We start from the raw sequence: 12,342 nt of genomic DNA on the forward strand, positions 1-12,342 counted from the left end.
GCCTGTCGTGGGGTGGGGCAGGGGGAGGGATAGCATTAGGAGATACACCTAATGTAAATGATGAGTTAATGGGTGCAGCACACCAACATGGCACATGTACACATATGTAACAAACCTGCACGTTGTACACATGTACCCTAGAACTTTAAAAAAAAAAATTTTCCCACATAACACCTATGTACTTTTAAAAATTGTCTCTGTAGCTGGGGTATTAGCCAAAACTTTCAGAACAATGTGTTTAATATTAATGATAAATGTAGGCAACCCTGTCTGCTGATTATAATGGGAACAAACCTAATATATTACTGTTCGAAAAAAAAAAATTTTTGCCACAGCAGTGGCTCATACTGTAATGCTAACATTTTAGGAGCCAAGCAGGGAGGATAGCTTGAGCCCATGAGTTCAAGACCATCCTGGGCACCATAGGGAGACCTCATCTCTACCAAAAAAAAAAAAAATTAGCTGGGTGTGGTGGTGCACAGCTGTGGTCTGAGCTATTTGGGAAGCTGAGGCAGGAGGATCACTTGGGCCCAAGAGGTGGATGGAGGCTGTAGTGAGCCGTGATGGCTCCACTGCACTTGAGCCTGCGCAACAGAGCAAGACCTTGTCTCAAAAAAAAAAAAATTAATGAAAAATTTATCTTCTAAGAAAATATAAGAAGAGTATATTTTTAAACATTTTTCTTTAATATCTGGCTTAAGAGTAAATCATGAATTCCCCTATTAATGTCTCCAATCTATTGTGATACCATATACAGCCTCTGGAAGACTCTATTTTACAAGACTCTATTGTACACTACAGAATGACTGTGGAAAAGGGAAATAAGAATGAAAAGACATATACACACTAGGAGACAATATCTGCAAAAGACATACTGATAAAGACCTGTTATCCAAATATTCAAAGAACCCTTAAAACTTAACAATAAGAAAACAATTAACTTGATTTAAAAATGGGCTGAAGACCTTAATGGAGAAATCACCAAAGAAGACATATGGATAAAAATAAGCATATGAAAAGGGTTCCACATAATATGTCATCAGGGAAATGCAAATTAAGACAACAATGACATACCACTACATACCTATTGAAATTTTTTTTGGTCTTTAAATCTCACACACAAAATGAGAATAGAGGAATTTATCAAGCAAGCTCATATACGTTTTAAAAAGAGAAAAGAAAAGGCAGAAAGTGTAGTTCCTAAAATTTATTTCTTAAACTTAAGAGCTTTGGAAAACCAGGTAATAGTTTTGAGGTTCCGTTAGTTGAGCACAGAAAATTAATCAATCTACCTACCCACCTATCTATTACTTTTGCTTGAGAACAGACACGGTTAAATCTTCAGTGCTCACAATGTATAACACATTCTGCGAGCAGCTGGAAAGCTTCCTACGATGAACAATGATTTCCTTTTAGAGTAACCTGGGGTAGTGGAGAGAGTGCAGGGCTTTGATTATGACAGATCTGAGTCTGAACAAGAGGTCCAGTGCTTATGAACTATGTAGTCTTAGACAAAGCTGAACTCCAGTTTCCTGCAAAATAAAAAAACTATCAAGGGCTCGGTACTTAACCCTGAACTACTCTTTCCTAGGATGGTCTTGCCCAGATAGAGCAGGCTCACCCCTCTACTTTCTTCATGTCCTTACTTAGATGTTGCCTTCTCAATGAGGCCTTCCTGGCTTCTCTACAAATAGTGTGTGCGTGTGTGTGTGTGTTTGTACGTACATATACACACACACACACGCCCACTTAGACTTACACTCCCCATTCACTTCTCTGCTGTATTTTTTGCCATAGCCTCTGATCCAAGAGGTTATCAGTGATAATGCTGATTACCACTTAGTATACATGTATTTTCCTTATTAATCTAGTTTGTCATCTTTCTCCCACTAGACTATTAGCTGCATAATACACGTGTTGGTTGTTCTTTTTTCCTACTTACCAATTTTGCTCACTGCCTAAAGTGTCTAAAGGAGGGCCTAGAAAATGAAAGTGTCACTAAAAATCCACAGAATGAAGTAAGATAATGAAGGTCCCTGCAAGATTCCAGGGCTTCATTCAAGATCATGTAAATAAAGCCCTTAGGATATAAAAGGCACTTAGTTAATATTATCTTTAGAGAAGAGACTATATGAAACCATTAATAGAATTTTCTTTTAATAATGAGAATAACAGTGTCAGAGATGACACAAAACAGTTGATTAAGTAACAAAAACATGAAAGAAGAAATAATTTCTATAAATCCATGGTAGTGAAATAATATCATTCTGGGTTATCCTATATGATGAGACTAAGAAATTTACACTTTATAGGAAACAAAGTTGAAGAGAGGAGTGAGTGTGAAAGCAGATTAAGGATTACAAGTGGATGTTATTTATGTGTCCTTCGCCCCTGGTTAGCTACCCCTAACTGGGCCCAATAACTGAAACAGATGACAAAGTCAGTTTTATTTTTGATTTATTCACTTTAATAGGGGGAAAAGGAATAGAATGTGAGAATGCTGGGACAACAATAATGCCTTCAAATATTTTTCTTGACAACTGCTTTTCTGACTGTATGGAAGTCTATAAGTGAGTATATTAATAATTAACATTTTCCCAGCAAACATTCTAGAAGAAAAAGATTCCATAAATAACCTATTAATTACCTAATTTTTGTTTCAATTATGGTTTCTTTCCCAAAATAGTACACGAAGAAATAAATATAGGAAGCTAATATAAAAATATCCAACACATTTTTAAATGTGATATAAAAAAATTATCAAGTGATCCAAAATTTTAAAATCCAGTATAAAAAAGAGAAAAACACTTATCCACACCAAGAAGGCTTTCTTCATTTTAATAATTTCCTAATAAACCTTTTAAAATTAGTAAACTTTCCTTATTAACTTAAATTTATTCAATTTATTAAAAATATCATTGATATAATATTCAGAAATGTACTCATTACATTGAAAATACAAACAACTGTTAAAAGAAAAAGAAAACTCTGGGAGAATTTATACATTCTAAAATTTGAACAAAAAATAACAAAGAGTGGATGATTTGGATTAAGTAATTTTAAAGTCTGAAAATATCTATAACATAGATGCAAACTATTTTCCTCCTTAGAAACTATTTCCAATATAAAATAAACATTATAATTATTAAAAAATGATTTTTAATGGCTAAATGTGGAGATGTGTCAAGCTTACACATTTTACAAAATTAAAACTTCCAAACACAGCTATTTAACAATCATAATAAATATAGCTTTCTAAGTCCTCCAAATATTAATTTAAAAATTTCTAATCATAATGTAGTCTTATGTTAGCATGCGGCTGATAAGTGATGCTATGAATCCAGTTGGCATGTTTACCGTGTTACGTTGCTAGTTCCTCTCATGGCAGAGATTTAAAACACACTACTAACTTTCAAAAACCTCAAAACACATAACTGTACCAGGCAACCATTATTGCTACTCTGATCATTAAAACTTGAGCATTCTACCAATTTAAATCAACATTTATTCCATTTAATATTTCCTTAATACCATAATACAGGCTAAAAATTATTCCTCAGATTAAGTCACACAAAATATATTGCTGGTTCTAGCAAATTATGTTCTAATGTGGCAATGCAGATGGAGGGCTTGGTCAGAAAGGACTACTTGCATTATATCAGTAACACGAGAAGCAGAGCCCCCTCTGCAGAATTAATATAACATGGGATTCTGAAGAAAAAAATTAAAGTTCAAAACAGCATGTGATTCATTTAGGTTGTGAGTGGCACACATATGTGTTACATATTTCTATCAGATGGCAATGCTTCTCACTAGATATACCCCTATTTCGTGCTGAAGAATTACAGAATCAGCTGAATTTTCAAATTCTGCAGATCTGCACACTGCACATTTAAGCCATAACATTAAAAATATCTTCCTGAGACTGGTTTCTTTTTTTGAAATCACTAACATATTCTACTAATTACAACCATTTTCCCTTACAAATAATATTGCACTCATTCAGAATCAAATGAAATAACATTGAGTGAAAGGACTAAGGTACTACAGAGTCTCTTTCAGGGTATCATTAAATGGACCCATGGCAGATATCGTGTAACAAATAATATTTTCTTATTATTTGTTATGTATCAGTTATAGAGCATTACTTAGGAATCAAATCCTACTTAGAAGGGTAAAATATATATAGTATATATAGTAAAATATTAGAAAATTAATCTATAATATATATAGTAAAATGCAAGACAATAAATCAATGGACAAAAATAAATCTCATTTCGATAAATAATATCTCTAAGACATCAACATCTCAGCCAACTTAGAGAGCATATTACAAGGGGTTATTCTCCACCCTCTCTTAACCTAATCTGACTGTGTATAGCAGACATTTAAATTAAAAGAGGAGGCTGAGCTGTACCTAACTTTTTAATAATTTTTTGAGTTCTGTCGTAAATGTGTTTCCACCTCATCCATTAGAAGCACATACTAAAAACAAACCAACAAAAGAGGTCTATTTTTGCAGAATGATATACTAGATACTTTAAACTGGTCTCTCTTAATGAAAATAATTGAAAGATAATAAAGTATAAAATCTCTGTAAATGTACCAATGAGGTGACAATAAAGTATGAAATTCAGAGAAGCCAAAACAAAGTAAGAGTGAGAATGCTGGGAGGTAGAAAAGCACCAAGGCCACAACCCTAGTCATACTGAACTTCCATTATAGTGATTGCACAGAACAAGAGAGAGAAAAGAGAAAACCAGTACCACTCAAGCTGGTGAGTTTAACAGACCCCTGCGTAAAACTGGAACTTCACAAAACTATACCCTCAGATATAGGAAAATTAGAAATAAACTTGCTACACCAAAAGAGGAACTGCTTTTTTAACCATAGCACCTTCACGGGGTGGAAAATCTCCCTTGAGAATTCACAACCAACAACTAGTATTTATGTTGTTCTGTGGTCTAAATTTATGCTATATGCCTCAAAAAAACCTCAGGCAGAGAATATAATGTAAAGAGTGTCCAGATTGATAGTAGCTATAGGCACTTGGCAGAAGCAAATACAAATACTCTCTGGAAAAATCTACCTTCAATCTAGGCCTCGAACAACTCACACAGATAAAACTTCCAAGGAATATGAGTCCATAGTCAATAAATCATAGAAATACAAGGAAATAAGAGACCAGGAGTGACAGCCAACAGAAACAGGCAAATGAATCAGATTTGGCAACATTTCAAATACTAGAATTATGAGCATAAAATAAGTATATTTAATATATTTCAATAAATAAGAGAAATGTAAAAGGGAGTAAAATTTTATCTGAAAAAACTAGCATGTTTACTTGAAAAGGGACCAAAAATGGTATTTAAAAATTAAAAGATAAAAAACTCATGTCAATTCATTCAACATATGGTTATTAAGCACCTATGTACTAAGTATTACACCTTGGTCTAGGCTCTGGGGATAAAACAGTAGGATAAAAATAAAATAAAATAAAATTTAAAAATATAAAAATCCCCATCATCAAGGACAGCTTAAACAGCAGATTAGAAATAGCTAAAGAAAGAACTGGTGAACCAAATGACAAATCCAAAGAAACTGTCCAGAATTGTAACATAAAAGATGGTGATATCAAAAATATGAAAGAAGGATGTGGAAGACAAGTGAGACAGTCCAACATGTCTTCTTCAATTTCCAGAAAGAAATACTAAAGAAAATGGGGAAGAGGCATTATTCTAAGGAATAATGATAAAATATTCCTAATAGCAATCTTTAGGCCCAAAAAACCCAAAGATTCTCAGGGAGGAAGGGAGAGACAGACGGAGAAGGAAGGAAGGAAGGAAGGAAGGAAGGAAGGAAGGAAGGAAGGAAGGAAGGAAGGAAGGGAGGGAGGGAGGGAGGGAGGGAGGGAGGGAGGGAGGGAGGAAAAAAGAGAGGGAGGGAAAAAAGGGAGGGAGGGAAAAAGGGAGGGAGGGAGAAAGGAAGTTAGAAGGGAAGAAAAGGAGGGAAGGAAAAGTTGGCGGAGAAAGAGTTTCCCCACTTAGATATAAGCAAATCACAGACTCCTAAAAACAAAGCAAAATCTTTAAAGCAGCCAGAAAGAAGAGATGATCTATTCAAACTAGACTCTGAACATCAAACAGGATTTACATAGGCAAAGAAAAAAAAAAGAAAAGAAAGAAAGAAAGAAAGAAGTGAGTTTTCCAGATAGCAGCTTGAGCAAAAGCACAACAGGAAGGGGAACAGAAAGTCTGGATAGAGCCTAAAGTTTGCACTGAGTAAAAGCAGGGATACGGTTGGAAATACACAATGGGACAGATCATGGAGGACCTCACATGCCAAGCTAAAGAGTCTGGCCTTTATCACTCTGAAGTGAGTGGAGAGTAAAGTAAAGGCTTTTAAGAAGGGAATAGAACTATAAATGTGGCATCAGAAAAACTAACCAATCAGCTAGACCAGATGCAGAGATACCAAGGGAAAGGCTATTAAAATGGACGACCCTGTGGTAAGAAGGACCTCACTAGAGTGGTGATAGAGCAGTGAAAAGGGACAAAAAGAAACAGAGAAAAAGGACATTATATATATAAAGGGGAAAAAAGGGGGGAAAAAATCAGTGAGGCTTAGTGATCCATTCAACATGGGTCACAATGAGTCTAAGGTGCTCAAGGTAATCAGTCCAACTTCTCTCTCTTCAACCTTCACAAGCAGTATATTACAGTTTTCCCCTGAATGGACTGAAAACTTTTTATATGCTATAGTCCAGCAATTTATTATTGTTTTAAAATTCTACTTTAACAAACTACTTAAGAAATGAAGTTATCTCAGTTTTTACCACTGAAATGTGGCACTTGATAAAGTTTAATTTCTATAAAACACAATTTTGATGGAGGAAATCTTACCTTTTCTCTGAATTATTTAATGAGAGTTGGTGAATATAAAAATTCACCAACTTATACGCAGTACAAGAAGTAAATAGCCCACAAGAACATAGGTCATACATTTTAGACCTGATCTAAAATAGTCTTTCCTACCCAAAAACACTCTGTTGCCCTATTTTCTTTCTAGCATCATATTTGAAATACTGTTTACCTCCCTCTTTATTACTTATCTCCCTGAAGACCCTGCCCAACCCCTTTTGGACTGTAAGTTCCATGAGAGAAATGATCTCGTTTGTTTGCCTTGCCCACTCTTGTGGTCTAGTACCTAGGAAAGTGCCAGGCATAAGGTAGAGACATTCACTAGATAAATGACTAACAGAATAAATGGCTATACCCAGGGCTGCAGCACTGCACAATTCCAGGGGTGTCATTCATTCACATCTTGTTGAATGTCACCCCAACAGTTGTAGCCATATACACAATTCGTATACAAACAGCTCAGGCCCTATTTGACACCAATGTGTCCTGTTATGTTTGCAAGTTGGTCATAATTTACCCCTTTCCTGATGAAGAAAGCAAGAATTTTCTCTCCAGTTTTCACCTCAAGACTAAGCTCATTCTCTGAATAACTAAATATATATTAACATTAAGATCTTCATACATTGATACCCCTGCACCAACTGTCCAGTAAATAAAGCGAAGATTTTTAACTGTGGTTAAGGATTCTGGGCACCAATTGTAAATTAGCCATTGCAAACTCTTTAGTTAGTTCCTCATTCTTTGCTGGTTAAAAATATCTTTGGAGAAAATTCTCTAGTCCGAACTGAGCTGTGGAACGAAAACACTAAAATTTTTTATTTGGGAGTAGCTGGTTCTGTGATTTACCAATATAAATCTTCAATTTAAGAGAGCCCACCTGGCCGGGCGTGGTGGCTCATGGCCGGGTGCGGTGGCTCAAGCCTGTAATCCCAGCACTTTGGGAGGCCGAGACGGGCGGATCACAAGAGCAGGAGATCGAGACCATCCTGGCTAACATGGTGAAACCCCGTCTCTACTAAAAAATACAAAAAAACTAGCCGGGCGTGGTGGCGGGCACCTGTAGTCCCAGCTACTCGGAAGGCTGAGGCAGGAGAATGGCGTAAACCCGGGAGGCGGAGCTTGCAGTGAGCCGAGATCCAACCACTGCACTCCAGCCTGGGTGACAGAGCGAGACTCCGTCTCAAAGAAAAAAAAAAAAAGAGAGAGCCCACCGAAAATGTTTTAAATGAGTCTAGAAATAGATAATGAAGATTTCACAGACTGTCTGGCTGAATTTCATACACCACATCACTCTGATGGAAAGTGCATCTTCCTACTGGGTAATACACATCAACGAGAATATAGAAACCAGTCTCCTGTGGGCCTTTAACAGGTTATACCTTCCACTACTCACTGCTCTGATCACTAAAAGGTTACTTTCTACCACCAATACTTGTAAGGCTATCACTCTTTCATCTCTCCTAACCCTAACATTTCTGAGGAGTCTCTATGGAAACCACTATCATAAAAGCAGGCTAATCTATGGGAAGTCCAACCGGAGGACCTATGGTAAATATTAAACCCCAGAAGGACTGTGCCACTGCAGAAGAATTACAAGCATAATGGAAACTTGGAAGTAATGCTGTCTGGACGTCCATTTTCCATCTCTTTTTCATCCACCCGTAGGATCTACAATGCCCCAGTGATTTTCACAGTCTTTACTCCCTTAAGCAGCAGTCCTTTCTTTCAGCAAAAATTTGTGGAAGTTCAATACATAAAACATAAAAGGCAGAGCTGCTGGTTGATGGGACAATAAGGAGGTCCTCCTTATTGTCAATAAGGACAATTATTGACAATAAGGAGGCTTTGTCCTCCTCCCTCACCCCTTACCTACCCACATGACACTATGGAATCCCAAGGGAAATAAGGAACCATGTCTGAAAAGTAATGGTTTGGTGAGGATGATAGTGATTTAATTAATATAGTCTTTAAGAGAAAAATAAGTAATAATAAGTCATAGTCCTAGCTTCATAGGAGCCTTTTCTGAGTAGAGTGCTTCTGTTACATGTTTACCCATTTCAGTTGTAATCAACTTCTCAGTTTGGTAACTTTAATGCCTAGGAGCACAGAACTCTTTGGTTTCAGGAAAAGTCACATTAATACTACATTATGCATCTCTCTCTAACCTCATTCATGACACCTGGGGTTTCCTCAGGTAAGTGTAGCTGCTGACCCAGGGTTTGGCCCATGTGAAATATTTAGGAGTAGAAAAAGGGTTTAGTGAAGTAGTAAAGTCAACTAGGAGAGCCAAATCACCTGCAAATCAGGATTTGAGAAGTTTCATCTAAGTATGAAAACACTGAAGTTACTTGTCACAGATGAGCCACCTCAGAGAAAGAAAAATAGATATTCAAAGTTTCCCAGTCAAAAGAGAATTTTTCCATGCTACAGTCATGCACAGCATTTGTACTGGGAAACTTCAAGTCAGGTTCATTTCATGATGTGACAGGGGAAGTGATCGAAACCAGATTTTCTCATCATATCTGAAAGTATCATTAGGATATCATTATGAAAACTAGTGGCAATTATGTTCTTGTTTTTTAGAGAAGTTTTAAGCTAAACTGAATGAGGATTAGGTTTACTAATAGAATGGATTCACTGACGCTATTACCCAAAGGGAATACTTATAGCCACTAAAAGTATGTTGGAAAAGAACATTTAAGCACATAGGAAAAATGTTGCAATTATACTAAGTAAAAATGGATATAGAACACTAAGATTTTAAGTTTGCATTTTTAAAAAGACATACATATTCATAGGAATAAAAGCTGGAAGCATCTTTACCAAAATATTATCAATGGCTGTATCTGAGTGCTAATCTTTATTTTGTTGTTTAAACTTTTCAATATTTAACAAATTTTCTTTTTTTCCTTTTTGTTCATACTTAAATAAATGTTTTTTATATTTTTCTACTTTTATCTTAGGGTCAGGAGATACATGTGCAGATTTGTTACATGGGTAGGTTGTGTGTTACTGAGGTTTGGTGTACGAAGGATCCCATCACCAAGGTGGTAAGCACAGTGCCCAACAGTTAGTCTTCCAATCCATGCCTCCCCGACCCTCTCTCTCAAGCATTCCCTACTATCGTTCCGGTCCTTATGTATTCAATGTTTAGCTCCCACGTATAGTGAGAACATGTGCTTTTTGGTTTTCTGTTCCTGCATTAGTTCACTTAGAATAATGGTCTCCAGGTGCTTCCATGTTACTGCAAAGGACATGATTTCATTCTTTTTTATGGCTGTGAATATTCATCAAATTTTCTATGTAGAATCAGGAAAAGACACTTAAAAGCAGAAAGAAATTTTATTTACTGAAAAGAAATGGTGTACCTAAAATTCTGAGATTCATATATAAATGCCAGAGCTGTCCTTAACTGTGTGATTGTGTGGCAAAATTCCAGTCCCAACTTGCTTTGGAAGAAACAGCTGCTCATGCAACTGCTAAGGTGAGTCGACCCTAATTGCTGCTAACAGCGTGGTAAGCACTGGGTGGGAAATGGCATGCAGCCCAAGCAGACACATCCAGTTCTCAAGAGTGGCTCAGTCCATCATTCACCAGAATTGCCACTGTCCTGACAAAACCTCGTTGACGAACAACACCAACCCCATCTAGAAGCTTTTGCTTCTGTGAGGATGAGGCTTATTTAGCTGTTTAGGACTGCCTTTGTATGAATGCTAAACATAAGAAAATTCTTAGACATGTTTATGATCTAAATGTCACCACTGTGTATAATCAGCAAGGCAATGTAATTGTTAGAAACATTGCTGGTGAAAAACAGATCTAGGTTCAATTCTGGCCCTGCTATTTTCTAATCACATGAGCTTGGGCAAGTTTCATAATCTTATAAACCTCAGTGTATTCATCTTTCAGTGAGGTTGACCACATCTATCTCTCAGGATTTTTAGGATCATTTAAAATATTTTTCAGTATGTACATCCACTAATTTAATGAGAACATTCTAGAAGCCTAAATACATAGAAATTTCAAATTATTTAGCCCCTTATTGAAAAAAATCAGATACCATATATTCTTAAACTTAAAACTTATATCCTTCTGTATAAGGCAACTTCCCAGCTGTACACATTGAAAGTGGTCACTGAGCCAAAACTAAGTACTTGAATAGATGTTCTATATTTTAAAGAATTCAGGTTCTAAAACAACTTTGTGAACTACAGGAGAATATTTCTGGCAAAATCTTATCATTCTTCTATGTCATCTTCAATAACTCTGTACTAGTAGGACTATATTAGAAATATAAAAGTCCACTCCTGTCTCCCATGCTAGACTCATAATCAACTCAGAAAACATAGAATCAGTAAAGACATCAGAGCCTATGTGAGAAAGAGGGCATATTTTAATAACGTCTCATACCAATAATATATTCTCAGTGATATTATAAAAATAATAAAAGTTGGAAATGTTTAATTTTAATGATTCAAATTAAGTGTTATAATTATAAACCAAATAAAATGCCATGAAATGGGGGGAAAGTAGCAAAAGCTGAAAAAAAGAAGATTAAAATTCCACAAGAATAAGAATTTTTTTTTTTTTTAGATGGAGTTTCACTCTTGTTGGCCAGGCTGGAGTACAGTGGCAAGATCTCAGCTCACTGCAACCTCCGCCTCCCAGGTTCAAGTGATTCTCCTGCCTCAGCCTCCTGAGTAGCTGGGACTACAGGCACCCACCACCATGCCCAGCTAATTTTTGTATTTTTAGTAGAGAGGTGGTTTCACCATGTTGGCCAGACTGGTCTCAAACTCTTGACCTCAGGTGATCAGCCCGCCTTGGCCTCCCAAAGTGCTGGGATTACAGGTGTGAGCCACCATGCCCAGCTGAATAAGAATATTTTTAAAACTCTGCTTAGGCCGGGCGCGGTGGCTCAAGCCTGTAATCCCAGCACTTTGGGAGGCCGAGACAGGCGGATCACGAGGTCAGGAGATCGAGACCATCCTGGCGAACACGGTGAAACCCCGTCTCTACTAAAAAAATACAAAAAAACTAGCCGGGCGAGGCGGCGGCGCCTGTAGTCCCAGCTACTCGGGAGGCTGAGGCAGGAGAATGGCGTAAACCCGGGGGGCGGAGCTTGCAGTGAGCTGAGATCCGGCCACTGCACTCCAGCCCGGGCGACAGAGCCAGACTCCGTCTCAAAAAAAAAAAAAAAAAAAAAAAAACTCTGCTTCAAAAAGGGAATACAGTAGGGCATGCTATTTCTATGGTACACAATTTAAGACAGACTCAGTGCTGAATTCCATTCTTGCCACTTACTCTCTGGGAATAGCAGGCCAGTTGTTTAACCACTTGGAACCTTATTTCCTCATCTGCAAAATGGGACTCGCTTAATGCTTTCATGACGGTGTGACAAAGACACGTAAAATACTCAGCA

The 12,342-nt window shown here is 37.0% G+C and overlaps 1 protein-coding gene across 48 annotated transcripts in view; it reads right to left on the minus strand.

Moving 5' to 3' along the window:
* Window positions 1-12,342, minus strand: part of SGMS1 (sphingomyelin synthase 1) — a 314,409-nt gene that overhangs the window by 136,930 nt on the left and 165,137 nt on the right.

This window comes from Macaca mulatta, chromosome 9 (assembly GCF_049350105.2).
Source record: "Macaca mulatta isolate MMU2019108-1 chromosome 9, T2T-MMU8v2.0, whole genome shotgun sequence".
Taxonomy (NCBI): Eukaryota; Metazoa; Chordata; class Mammalia; order Primates; family Cercopithecidae; genus Macaca; species Macaca mulatta.